Genomic DNA, 14,350 nt, shown 5'->3' with positions numbered 1-14,350 from the left:
TTACTTCATTAAAAGTAACCTAGTACAGGGCTTCCCTGGTGGCGCAGTGCTTGAGAGTCCGCCTGCCGATGCAGGGGACACGGGTTTGTGCCCCGGTCTGGGAAGATCCCACATGCCACGGAGAGGCTGGGCCCGTGAGCCCTGGCCGCTGAGCCTGCGCGTCCGGAGCCTGTGCTCCGCAACGGGAGAGGCCACAACAGTGAGAGGCCCGCGTACCAGAGTAACCTAGTACAATAGAAGATAAAGCTTCTTATTTATATTCTAAATGGTAAAAATCACTGAAGATACTACAGGTTCAGTCATTATGGAGATTTCCTTCAACAGGTCTATCATAATAATTCTCATCCAAGCAGCTCACTGAAGGATTTATTAGATCAGTTTTCCATACTAAGTAAGGTTAACTCCACTGACTTTTATTAAGCGTGATCTGGAGGCATTTACTCTCTGGAGCTCTGACCCCTTGTCTGAAATACAAACTGTGTTGTCATTTCTTGTTCTCCTTTTCTATCATTATATTGATTTACTGGTTGCTATTACTGCTTACTATTCACATATCCCATTTAATCCTCTTTGAAGATGCTAGTAGCAGTCCATATTTAGTTAAAGAGTGAGAATCAGAGGTTAAGACCACTCAGTTAGCAACTGTGAGAGTCCTGATCTGAACTCCAGTTTTCTGACCCCAAAGTCTATGCCCTAAAACAATCATTAAATGCTACGTTTCATAGATGAGATGAAGTAATGTGACTGTTTTACAAATCTTGGTGTTGGTGTGGACCAATTTAATTTCATGACTTAAAGCAGGAACTGGATATTATTTAAGCTAAAGCCAGTTCATGCATAGTCATTTTATATCATTTTATACAGTGATTTGAATCTTATTAGGGTACTGTCTGGCTGCTTTTATTACTGTCATTTGTGATGGCGCATCTCAACTTGATGTTCACATAAGAACTGCTTCGGGGAGTGTTTGAAAAGACTCAAGGTCTGGGCTCACACTTTTAGTTGGTTTAGGGTGAGCCCAGGAAAGAGAATTCTAAGCACTTCTTAGGAGCTGATAATGTGCATATAGGGTTGAGAGGCACTGGCACAAATAGTATCGCCGATACTAAGGTGCAGCCAGGGTTGAGAACTAGTAACACGTAAAAAAAAAGATCTGTTGTAGCACATAGTTCTGTGAAATGATAGCTCAAATTTAAATCGGCATTAGGCACTTAAAAGATATGTTCTTTGGCAAATGCTTGGCCTGCAGATTTTGTTTGTAGATGGCAAATGCAAATACCTATTTAGGGAAACGGGGGTGGCATATGGAGATTTTTCATCCAAGTTGGTGGCTAGCCCTCCACCGGGTGCTAAGGGAATACCTCGAGACAGAACAGGGAATTTTTCTTACTATGGGTATGTCCGAGCAGGTAAATAGTAGACCAGTTAAGCACCCAAACTTATACAGTTCATCATAATCAATTGTCCCCGCAAAAATTTAAAAGTGGGGCTTTTGTAACATAGCCATATAAAAATCTGAATGATCCCACAAGACATCTATTTGTGAGCAATGCAGTTTGCATTGAGTCTTTCAGAATGAATTAATGTACTCCTGGGTACTATTTAACCTGCCAAATGGTGTTCTTGAGTCCAAAATGGATTTTTTTTTTCTCTGCATTGGGTCTTCGTTGTTGCGTGCAGGATTTCTCTAGTTCCGGCAAGCGGGGGCTACTCCTTGTTGCAGTGTGCTGACTTCTCATTGCGGTGGCTTCTCTTGTTGCCGAGCACGGGCTCTAGGAGCGCAGGCTTCAGTAGTTGTGACCCATGGGCTCAGTAGTTGTGGCTTGCGGGTGCATGGGCTTAGTTGCTTCGCAGCGTGTGGGATCTTCCTGGACCAGGGCTCGATCCTGTGTTCCCTACATTGGCAGGCAGAGTCTTAACCACTGTACCACCAGGGAAGTCCCCAAAATGGATTTTTGAAGTTTCTACCCAAATAACTTTTTAGTTTTAGAGTGTTGCTGTAAAGACATTCTTTCTGACAGTTGTTAGAAAAAGGACCTATTGTCTATTCATACACACTAAGTTTGTGGCCTTGGTACCACATCATCAGTATACACAGGAAGGTGCTGGTTCTTCTGCCTCCCTGAGGTTGGAGAAGTGTATAAATCAGAATCTATTTTCCTTTATGGTGCAGTGGAGCTAGAACGTCAGCTTTTTTTCTCATTTGATTAAATAATATTTCAACATCTGTACTTCTAGTAAACATTTCTTAATATGGAGATGTTCATAGCTAATAATGCAGAGTGACAATCATTATGCGTGTTTTACACATTTAAATATTGATATATGGAAATTTCAGGTACATTTTAAATATTAAGATAAATTAGCCTTGCTCAATAGATTATTCCATTAAAACGTACTATTATCTTTCAAGCACCTTGGTTAGGACCTATAGAGTTTAAAACATGTCTCTAATTGCCTGGTTTATAGGGAGTCATCACAACTTATTTCAACATACAAAGTAATAGATCAGGAATAGACTACAGATGTTTTATTGACTAATTAACAATTCTGATTTTTCACAAATAATTATAGAGTTAAATGCATAAAAATCACTTTAGGCCTTCCCTTCACTCAGACAAAATTTATATTTGAGGATTAAACTTTCCAGCATTATATAAATTTGATTCATCTATATATGAGTCAAAAAAGCATTAAAGAAGCTGCTAGTGAAATCATAATCATAGGCATTTTACTTCAATTTGAAAGCAAACTTTAAGGTCCAATTTCATTGAAATAGCCGGTACTCAATGACTGCTGTTTTAGCCAGCAAGTTAATATCATTTGCTGCAAAATGGAATGGAAATTCATTTGCATTTCATATATGTCTAATTCACCTCCTCAAACAGAGTAAACTTTTATTTTTGTAGTTCTAACAAGTGGTATACCTTTTCTGAAACTAAAAATCACAGAAAAGCTCTCCTTCCTCCTTTAGTCCTTTCATGTAGCCATTTGTCGCAAGCCTTTGTTGTCATATCTCAGAAGCCATGCCAGTGACAAGAAAGGGACCACAGACAGGTGAAGGGCCAGAGATCATTCATATATGGTGCGAAGTCTTTCTAGATATATTTTCTAGCAGCAGTCGATTACATCTGGGTCATTCATTACATGCTGTGAAGCGTTAGAGGAGAGGACTTACTACCATCCTGAGTCTTTCTTGGAAAGGAGCCTTTGATAATGTGCATCACTTGTTCCTCAGTGAGTCTCCCTCAGACCTTCTCTGAGGAGTTGGCTGGCATCCTCACTGTAGAGGTAGAGGAAAGCATTTCCTTACATTCTCACCACTAAAAGAGCAAGTTATAAATAGGCATCCTCCATGATGGGTCCATGTGGGTGATTATATAGTAGCAGAAGTTGACATTTCAGTTTCCTCAGAAAAATAGAGGGCTGCCTCAGTCCCAGATAGAACAAGTATTCAACGTACACACTGTACCAATTCCTTATTTGTAATAGGTGTGTAGTGTTACTTCATTATGGTTTTAGTTTATACTTCAGTAACAGCTAGTACTAATCATGTTAACGTCTTTTTGCATGCTTACTTTTCATTTGTACCTCTTCTTTGATGAAGAATCTGTTCAGACATTTTTCCAGTTTTTAATTGGGTTACTTGTTTTCTTATTCTTAAGTTTGGAAAGACCATAATATATTGTTTACACATCTTTTATCAGGTTTATGATTTGTAAATATTTTTCTCCCAGAATTTGGCTTGTCTTTTCATTCTGTTAACAGTGTGTTTCAAAGAGCAGAAGTTTTTAATTTGGATGAAGTCCAATTTTTTTTCTTTTATGGCTTGTACTTTTGGTGCCATGTGTAAGAAATCTGCATTGAATATGTAGATCAGTTTGGGAGTTGGTCAACAAAGTTGAGTTTTCCGACCCATGAACACAGTATATCCCTCCATTTATTTAGGTCTTATTTCATTTCCCATAGTGATGTCTTAACAGTTTTCAATGATCAGGTCTTGCATTTCTTTTGCCAGATCTATCACTGAGTATTTCATATTTTTGTTATTTTAAATAGCATCATTTTGTTAGTTTTAATTTTCTTAATTTAGATATTGTTAGTATATTGAAATGTAGTTGACTTTTCTATACTGATCTTACATCCTGCAACCTTGATAAACTCACTAGTTCTACTGGTATCTCGGTAGATTGATTGTTTTTCCATTGACAATATTGTTGTCTACAAATAAAGACAATTTTACTTCTTCTTTCCAATCTAGATGGTTTTATTTATTTATTTTGGTTGTCTTATTGTACTTATTAGAATGTCCAATACAGTGTTGAATAGAAGTGGTGAAAGTGGACATCCTAGTCTTATCCTTGATCTTAAGGAAAAAACATTGTCTTTGAACATTAAGTATAACATTAGTTGTAGGTTTTTGGTAGACCCCCTTCATCAAGTTGATAAAGTTCCTTCTGCTAATTTTTATTTAATCTATTTTGGCTCTGATCTTTATTGTTTCTTCTATTTACTTTGAGTTTAATTCATGATACTTTTTCTATTGAAGCTGAAGCCAATGATTTGAGAAAAATCTATTTTTTTCTAATATAGACATTTAGTGCTCTAAGTGCCACCCTCCCTAAATATTGCCTTAGTGGCATCCCACAGATTTTTTTCTCATTTTCATCCTGTTCAGAATACTCTATAAGTTTTATTTTGATTTCTTTGACCCATGGGTTATTAAAACTGTTAGTTTCCACATATGTGAGAGCTTTTTTGGAGTTCTCTATGTTATGAATTTCTAATTGCAGTCTATTGGTCTTAGAGAATATACTTGATATGACTTGGATCCTCTATAAATTTATTGAGGCTTAGTTTATAGCCTATAATAGGTTCTATCCTGTGAATGTTCCACATTCACAGTTTAAAAGACTGCATATTCTTTCGTTCAGTAGAGTTTTATACATGTCAGATAGTTCAAGTTACTGTTATTTCCATATCCTTACTGAATTTTTGTATCTACTTTCTAAAAAGCAATTTTTTTTTTTTTTTTTTGTGGTACGCGGGCCTCCCACTGCCGTGGCCTCCCCAGTTGCGGAGCACAGGCTCCAGACGCGCGGGCTCAGCGGCCATGGCTCACGGGCCCAGCCGCTCCGCGGCATGTGGGATCTTCCCAGACCGGGGCACGAACCCGTGTCCCCTGCATCGGCAGGTGGACTCTCAACCACTGCACCAGCAGGGAAGCCCTAAAAAGCAATTTTTGAGAGACTGTTACTAACCTGAGTATAATTATGGATCTATTCTGTCATTTTTTGCTGCTTGTATTTTGAAGATATGTTATTAGGTACACAAATATTTAGGATTCCTATTTCCTCTTCATTAATTGACCATTTTGTTACTATGAAATAACTTCCTTATCCCTGGTAATATACTTTGGTTTAAAATCTTCTTTTTCTTAGCTATCCCAGCTTTCTTTTAACTAGTGTTAGCCTATTATATCTTTTTACATCCTTTAATCTATTTGTTTCTTTACATTTAAAATATGTTGATTGAAGCAGCATATGATTGGGTCTTTATTTTTTATTCAATCTGACAATCTCTGCCTTTCAATAAGTATTTAAACTGTATTTTAATATGATTACTGATATGATTAAATCTGTCATTTAGCTGTTTTTTCTGTCTTATATGTTCTTTATTTCCTTTTTCCTCCTTTTTTTCCCTCTTTTAGACTAATTGAATATTTTTTATGGTTCCATTTTTGCTTCTTTGCTTATTATTGGTAACTGTTATTTTAAGTGTTGCTTATGTTTAGTCTAACTTCAAATGATATTATAACACTTCACGTGTAGTTTACGAGCCTTACAATATTATATCTCCATTTCCCATTGAAGGTAAGACACAGGACATATTATTTCAGCAACAGCACCTAACAGCTTCTGACGTGTGATACGTGTCCAATTATTGTTGGAAGGATGAATGAACAAATGAACAATCTCCTGAAGTTTCAGTTTCATTCCTCCTTTGCAGAGTTATCGTAGACAGTAGAATGAGTCACTTTTGTTTGTACACCTGAGCTCCCTAACCAAGTGATAAGCTGAAACAGCAATTGTGGAATGATACATGGTTTGGATCCTGTAGCAAGAGTGAGGTTCTAGGATGTTCAGCCCATCTCCTAGTTATAATATATAGAAGAAGCAGGTTGGAACATCCTGACATCCATTACTAACTTCTTTTAGTTACTGCATTAAGAAGTCCCTGTGCATCTGGGAGCTATACAAAGCCTCTTAGGAATATCCACCTTTATTGTCTCTAGCACTGATACTGAAAAGCTAAGTACCTTTATTCCCTGCTAGTTTTTATAATATGTATTGTATGAGTCAAAAATAAAGTCTTTAGGTCAAAGGTCCAACATTCAGATTAGTTGGTTGTTGAGCATCACAAACTGAAAGTTTGAAACCTGCGTCCGTAAGATGTTGATTCTGGTCTTGACTCTGCCGTAATAGCCAAGATGGCATGAACAGGTCACTGAACCTCTCTCCCTTGACCTTTATTCCCCACTACTTCCATCTTATCATATTTCTCTAAATTCATGCAGTTTTTTGGAGCATGTGAAAATGGAACACCAAGAATTCTTAACCTCCTACTCTCCTATCTTCCTTTTCTATTCTTTAAAGGATTTCTGACTAGTTTGTATACATATAGAATGACAAATTGGGAAGGTTTTCCTGAATCTTATCATTTTGGCAAACTGTTAGCTTGTAATTATTAGACCTTGCTTTGATTCCTTATTCAAATGAAGAATAATAATTCAACATTCACTCTTCAGGGTGGCAGTTGGTTTTTAATAAAAATACCAACACTTATCTGTGAATTAATCAGTTCCCGAACACTTTGCTATAATTGTCTTCAGTTTAAGGACTGCAACTGAAGTAATCCAAGTTTAGGCATTAACATAACTTCCTCCTTTCCATCCTACCATCCTATGTATGGATCGACAGAAACAAAATTGATTTGGCTCAAAGAGTTCTTACAGTTCTTAATAACCAAAGAATGAGAACAAAGCTAAATTAGTTATTATAATGTATGTGGAATTATGAAGGGAATATGTTGGGGAGGGTATGTAAAATTGAAAGTGTCTATTGTTATCTTGAAGTAATTTCCCTTAGGTATTCATTTAACTTCAGTGTCAAGTTATTTACACAAGAGCAATGCCTATCTATTAAGGGTGATGTGAGAATTAGTTTAAATTTCACAAAGCACTTTGAGGCACTGAGTTGAAAAGTTCTTTGGAAATGCCAGGCATTATTATAACCAGACTAGTAAAAAGAAACATGATAAAGCTACTCATGCAGTGTCCTCTAATAGAAACTTTATTGGTAAGGAAATATAAAGGTTACTGCTATTCATAATTTATGGCTGAGGGGAATAGATCAAGAATAATAATGCTTTCCTGTCTAGATAAGTCTTAAAGACACAGATGTAGCTGTGATGGATTATATTGCTCCACTCACGGAGAAGTATGAAATTGAGAACTTACAGGCAATAAAAGTGATATATGAAGATTAGTAAAGGCCAGTGTCTTTAATTGAGCCATGAAAAATATCTTGACAAATTTGACTATGTCTTTCAAAGTCTTTCTTGAAGACTGAAATAGAAGGTGTAATCCTTGATCATTTGGGTATATGGAACTTGAAATTTGTTAGAAATATACGCATGAGGATCTTCATTCTAATAACCAAAATAATCTGTCTCATTGTGAATCCTTTTCAATTTTTTCTTTTGTTTTAATGGTGAGGAAAATGAAAACTTTAAGTTAACTAACACTAAGTGAGTGAGTTTTTCCAAAAGGTTTAATACAAGCAGAATACCTCAGGAAAGTGAGAGAAATAATCACACCCCAAAACATCTTAAAGTAATCAGAGATAATGATAGAAATCTGTCTGTAAAAATCTTTGAATTACACAGTTAGCAGAAGAAATTTTTTAAAAGGTAAATTTAGTGTTTTTGTAATCAAATCGCAGCTTTTATTGGCTGTGTATTGGTTTCCTATTGCAGGTTTAACAAATTACTGAAAACTTAGTGGCTCAAGACAACACAAATTTATTATCTTACAGTTGTGCCGGTCAGAAGTCCACAGCGAATCTTGGTGGGCTCAAAATAAGGTGTTGGCAGGGTTGTGTTCCTTTCCAGAAGACCTAAAAGGGAGAATGCAGGTTTTTTTACCTTTTCCAGCTTCTGAAGGCTGCCTGTGTTTGGCTCGTGCATGGTCCTCTTCCATTTCCAAAGCCAGCAATGGCTGGTCAAGTGTTTCTCACATCACTTTGCTTCATCACTCCTCTGCCTTCCTCTTCCACCTCCCAGAACCCTTGTGATTGCACTGGGCCCACCTGGATAATCTCCCTTTCTTAAGGCCCACTAATTAGTGACCTTAATTCCATCAGCTACCTCAATTCCCCTTTGCCAGGTAAGTAACATAGTCACAGGTTCTGGGGATTCGGAATAGGCATTTTGGGGGAGACTAATTATTCTACCCACTACAGTCCAGAAATGGAAAGATGAGAGTTTCAGAAGTTTTTAGAGACCGGCAAGTAAATGGCGTACCAATTCTGCCTTTGCTACTGTCATTTTCTGTTATCAAGTTTGGGCAGTACTTTAGTTGGCAAGCCTTTTTCTCTTTTCACCTCAATGAAGTTATCAATGTTTGGTTTGCATCTTTATTTCTAATTTCTCTAAGCATCCACCCATCTATGCAACAAACATTTGGTAAGTGTCTGGTTTAGGATGTGAAGCAACATGTATGGACCTAGACCATATTATCCTTAGTGAAATAAGTCAGACAGAAAAGACAAATACTATATGATATCACTTGTATGTGGAATCTAAAAGAGTAATACAAATTAATGTATATGCAAAACAGAAACAGGCTTCCAGATGTAGAAAACAAACCAGTGTTTGCCAAAGGGGAGAGGGGAGGAGGGAGGGATAAATTGCGGGTATGGGATTAAGATACAACTGTTATATATAAAATAGATAAGCAACAAGGATATACTGTATAGCACAGGGAATTATAGCCATTATCTTATAATAATCAATAATAGAATATAATCTGCAAAAATACTGAAACACTATGCTGTACATCTGAACCTAACACAATATTGTAAATCAACTATACTTCAATTTCAAAAACAAAAGAATGGCTTAATTAAAGATACTGGCTTAAATTACACTAGCAGCCACAGGTGAATTACTCTAGGTATCACTATGAGCCCTTGCCCTCGAGGAGCATACTCTGCTAAATGCAGTCCATGAGCCCCTTCATACAGTGGTTCATTATTAAGTAGTGTTGCCAGAAAAGATTTAGGAAGAATTTACACACCTTGATGTTTGTTTTTCATGCTCTCTCCAACCCCCATCATGCAAATAACAAAGCTTATAACCTCCATTTTTTTAACAAGCTAATGCCAAGGAAAAATATATAGTTCAGATAATACTTTCCTTTTTCTTCTTTTACTCATTTTTTTAAAGGCTTTTCTTATTTAAAAAAAAAAAAGTACTATATAGAAGGAAGGAAATGTATAATTTCCTGTCAGGCCATCAGCACATTTTTAAGGGGTTGGGAGTTTGATCAGTTCTATATTGTAAATTCCAGGTTTCTTTTCAGCTTTGAAAATAAAGGGAACTGGATTTAGCCTACAGACAGTAAGGTTCACAGAAGACTTAATGCTAATTTTTCAGTATACAGAAGAACCTTGTGTTAGTGAAAGTGAGCATGTGTTCTTTGTTTCAACCAAGTAGGACAGGAAGCAGTGACATTAAAGGAGAAATTATTTAGACTGAAAAACCTCAGGTGTATTAAAACACTGGAAAATGTTACCAAGAAGGATGTATTGTAGATTTCTCTCAGAAGTCATCCAGTTCATCTTCTCCATACAGTGAAAATACAGGGCTCTGATATTGGAGAAAATACATGCTAGTTATTAACATGTGCTAAATAAAATTTATTGAAATGAAGTAAATTCAGTTGGTCCTTTCACTGTACATGCTTTCTCAAGGTTCTAAGTTCTCAAGAAGGTACTTGAAAGGTTCACAGGGCATAGTTGTCATGAATCTTTGCTAAACTAAAATTTGTCAGTTGAAAGAGAAAGATAGAAAAATGTCAACTGAACCCCAAAAGTCAAGGTTTCTCATAGAGATAGCTCTACTTATCTGGAGTGATGATCCCTTGGACATTTCCTTAAAATACCCTATGCCTCAAGGACATCTGGTTGTCAGCAAAAAAAAAAAAATTTTAATCACAAACTGAAACATTCCAGCTAAAAGCATTTTCAGTCCCTTCTTACTCTGTTTTAAAGATGTATTTCTAAGGCCATTTCATTTCTTAATTGGATGTTAGACACTTGACTACACATGACTCCTCTCCAGAATGTATACAGCTGGATAGACAAGGATTATCCTTTACACAAGAGTATGACGTTTTGATCTTGTCATTCTCTGGTTTAGAAGCATCTTTCGATTATACGTTATGGGATAACATACAAACTCCTTAGCAAAACCTATGCTTTTACAGTCTATCCCCATTCTTCCTTTCTGATCTCACCTATCAGCACAACCTTCCCATTTCCTTACCCTCTTCGGTCTACGTGGCCATACCCTCACCACCCACCCTGCCCCCGCCTTTGTACACAATCCCCCTTCCAGCCAAACGATCTTGCTTATCTCGCCCCATCTTGTTCATTTAAGAATTAAGTGATGTCTTCCTCCATTCCTCTTGTAGACTTTATCCCTCAAGCTGTTATAGTCTGGCCTCACTTAAACTTTCTCCTGCTGAGATCTCTAGTGGCCTCTCTGTTGTTAAACCAAGCAGTAGCCTTTCCTTCCTTACCACGCTTGACCTCTTGAGTGTCATTTGGCACTGACGGCCACTTCCTGTTCCCCGAAACACTCTCTGTCTTGAATGTCGTGCATCCCACCCTTCTGGTTTTTCTTCTGTCTCCTTGGCCTCTGGTCTTGATTATAGAGTTCTCTTCCTTTTCTTAACCCTTAAAAGTTACTGTTCCACGGGGCTCTCCCCTTACCTTTAGATAAGGTAGAGAATTGACATGGCAGAAAATGTCATGAACATTTGTACTCGTTGAAGTTCCCTTGGTGGCAAGCAATGGAAACTGACTAAGGATAGGCCCCTGGGAACAAAGAGCTGACCAGTCACGCTTGGGGAAGGGCCTGAGAAGCAAAGGTAGTGGTAAGAATGTCAGCATCGGGATTGTGTGCCTACTTTCTAAGGGTGGGTCAGTTCCAATGGGTGGGTCAGTCCCTTCCCTGTGTCTTTTATTGTGTCTTGTATATTGTATCTTACAATATCTTATAAATCTTACGTGTTCTTTTAGACTCCAAAATGAAGCAGTGATTCCTCTATGAAGTCTGTCCTGATCCCTTTAAGAATTGTTGATTGCACCTCTCTCTGAGTTAGATTCATGCCAAAAATGTAGCTGTATTATTTTACTCAAAGACCACAGTGCAATTGCTGCAGTCATGTGGTCTTTTTTTTTCTTCCTCTGGACTGAGAGATTTATGGGACAAGGCAGTGAATTCTTTACCTCACCCCAGAGCCTGCCTAGCTCCCTCTCGGTTCTTCTAGATTGTTCCTCCCAGTTTTTAGGTTTTTAGTTTTGAAACAGTTTAGAAATTTAGAAAGTCGTGAATTCATAGGCCACAAAGTTCAAATAATGTAGTATATGTACAGATGCACATGGCTTGGCTTTAATTAATTGTATCTTAATAGAAGAAAAATAATGTAGAGGTGTCTGTACAAGTATATTTTAAGAGAAAGATCCTTCTGTACCCCATATTACTCTAGATGTTATGTACATATGTAGTTCTATACTTCATTTTAAGTTTTGACTCTGTATTAAATTTGACAGAATTTTAAACAAAGCCTGAAAATAACATTTTGTGTTTTCCATTACACTTTAGCAAAGATGGAAAGTAATGTTGACGTTTTATTATGAAGAAGATACATTGGCTTTATATTTAAGATAAATCATAAAATGTGTTGTTATGCTAAATGACAAGGCATTTAAAGTGTTGGTGACAAAAATAAACTAAAAGACTAGAAGAAGCAGAAATACGTGTAGAAAAGTTAAGAAATGAATAGCAAAGAATAAGCTACTTTGCTAAACTCTGTAAGAAGCTAACTATTTTGTACAGAGCTACGATTTAACTTATGTGTGAACCTAAAATACAAGAAGAATCCTTAGTAAATTATGTCTCTTAAGTATTCTAATTATTGTACCATCAACATCAGACATCCCTCTCTGAACGTGAACTAAGTCGTGTTGAAGTAGAACTGTTTATCTGCTTATCGTGAAAGAAAATTCTTCAAGCACTTACTACCTGTGCAAGTCTTATGCAGCAAAACTCTGTGTTAATGTACTAGTTGGTATACTAAATGCTGTAACAAATGACAACATTTCAGTAATTTAAAATGCTAGTGCCTGTATAACAGTTTATCATGGGTGTTCCTGATGGATGGGTAGATTTCCTCCGTGTGGTGATTCAGGGCTCTAGTTTCTTCCCTCTTATGGCTCTCTCATTTTCTAGAGCATTGGAGTCCTCTGCATTTGGCTAGCAGATGAGTGAAGACGGCATACCTTCTTCACTTCTATATCTTAATCATCATTCCCCAAAACGATTTACCACTTTTCTTCATATTCCATTAGCTACAACTTTCATGTGCCCCTACTTAGATGCCAGGGGAGCTAGAAGATATGGCTGGCTAGCTGCTTCTTGGCACCAGTTCTATACTAGGGAAAGCATGAATCCTGGTGAACAAGTTAGATCACCTGCCATAGCTCACCCGTATAGCCAAGGTAACAACAATTCTGTTACCCTTCCAACTACCCATAGAATGCATTTACTTCAAGGGAGACAACCCAAAGCTTCATCCTGTCCTTACTTCCAGTTCAAAGTCCAGCATCTCAATCAGGTCCAGCTGTGGCTCTTTGCAGCCTGGTGCCCAATGAGCTAGGGTTCGTGTTCACTGCCTGCTGTTCCATCTCCCCTCCCCACCCTGCTCAAGCACAAATCCAATATATAGCAGTGGAGCAGGGGGCAGGAAAGCTACAATTACGCTTCCCATTCTAAAAAAAGGTGAAGTGGGAAATACAGAGCAATACGTGTCCAGGGAGAGCAGTGAGATGCTGTTATGGCAGGCACTGTGAAGACACCCTGCCTGACAGTGTTCAGGATCTCTTGATTAGACCCTTATTATGCATCTGAAAAGAATTGTTTTGTCCTTTATTCTCCCTGGCCCTTTGGGCTCTACACATTTGGGTGCGTCTTCCTTGTCTGTTATCATCCATGGCCGAATCATGGAAAGGTGTATGATCACTTTCTCCTTCTACAATTTGGGAACCTGGTAACAATTTAACAGAGTTTGTTCACCAGTACCATTTTTAGAAGTAACAGATTTCATATCTCTGGGCCTTCATTTGTTACATATGGCAGTGTTTACACCTTTATTAGTCTGTCCAGAAAGACAGAAAATTCCAGGTCATTCAAATGGTGGAAATTTAACACGGGGAGTTAGCTACATGTGTGATAGAACAGAGAAGCCAAACAAACGATGGTGAATAAACCCAGAGGCTAACAATATCGGAAAACTGCTGCACACCCTAGGGATAGAAGGGCAAGAGAAAGAAGTGATATTACCAGATATTATCTGAGTTTTTAGCTTTGATAAGAAGAAACCATCAACTCCTTATGGAGTCATCCATATTCTTTCATCTTTCTGTGTCCCCACAGAGTAAGCGCTCAAATGTTTAACTGAACAGAGATACACAGTAAATCCTTCCACCGACTTCAGTTAGAGGTACCCATCGGAAAATTAAAATGTGGCAGAAATGATGGTGTTCAGTACTGAGATGATCCTTAATTGGGGATAAACTGCAGTTATTTGGGGACCTTTTTTAGTAACCCATTATTGGCATTTAGAGAATGAGAAATTGTCGAAAGTTTTAATTTAAATATTCTCTTCCTGTATACGACATTTAGAGTTTGGAACAATACCCACGTTCATATAAACATAGAAAGAAGAATTAAAAAGGAATAAAGTCTGTAGGTGGTTTGTGCCAAATTCTTTTTAAAAGGATGGGGTGGGGAGAAATAGAGAAAGCTTTTCAGACTTGCTGGGAAATAGCAGTAAGAGCTACAGAGGATGTATAGCTCTGTCTTAGTCTTTGACTCTTCTGTGGAATCACCTTCTGAGTTGAAAATGATATACCTTTGTCTGCTGGTTTGAGCCAGAAATAACTAATTTATTTTCCTTTACTGTTGTTTAAGAAAGAATCTGTAAAATATTCCATTGGCTATT

At 37.4% G+C, this 14,350-nt stretch overlaps 1 protein-coding gene across 13 annotated transcripts in view; it reads left to right on the top strand.

Annotated features, from left to right (window-relative positions):
- CADPS2 (calcium dependent secretion activator 2) overlaps positions 1 to 14,350 on the top strand; it is a 492,820-nt gene that overhangs the window by 238,945 nt on the left and 239,525 nt on the right. The gene's annotated exons all lie outside the window — the stretch shown is intronic.

Source organism: Phocoena phocoena, chromosome 9 (genome assembly GCF_963924675.1).
Source record: "Phocoena phocoena chromosome 9, mPhoPho1.1, whole genome shotgun sequence".
In the NCBI taxonomy this organism is placed as follows: domain Eukaryota; kingdom Metazoa; phylum Chordata; class Mammalia; order Artiodactyla; family Phocoenidae; genus Phocoena; species Phocoena phocoena.
This window is presented reverse-complemented; position numbering and strand designations above follow the sequence as displayed.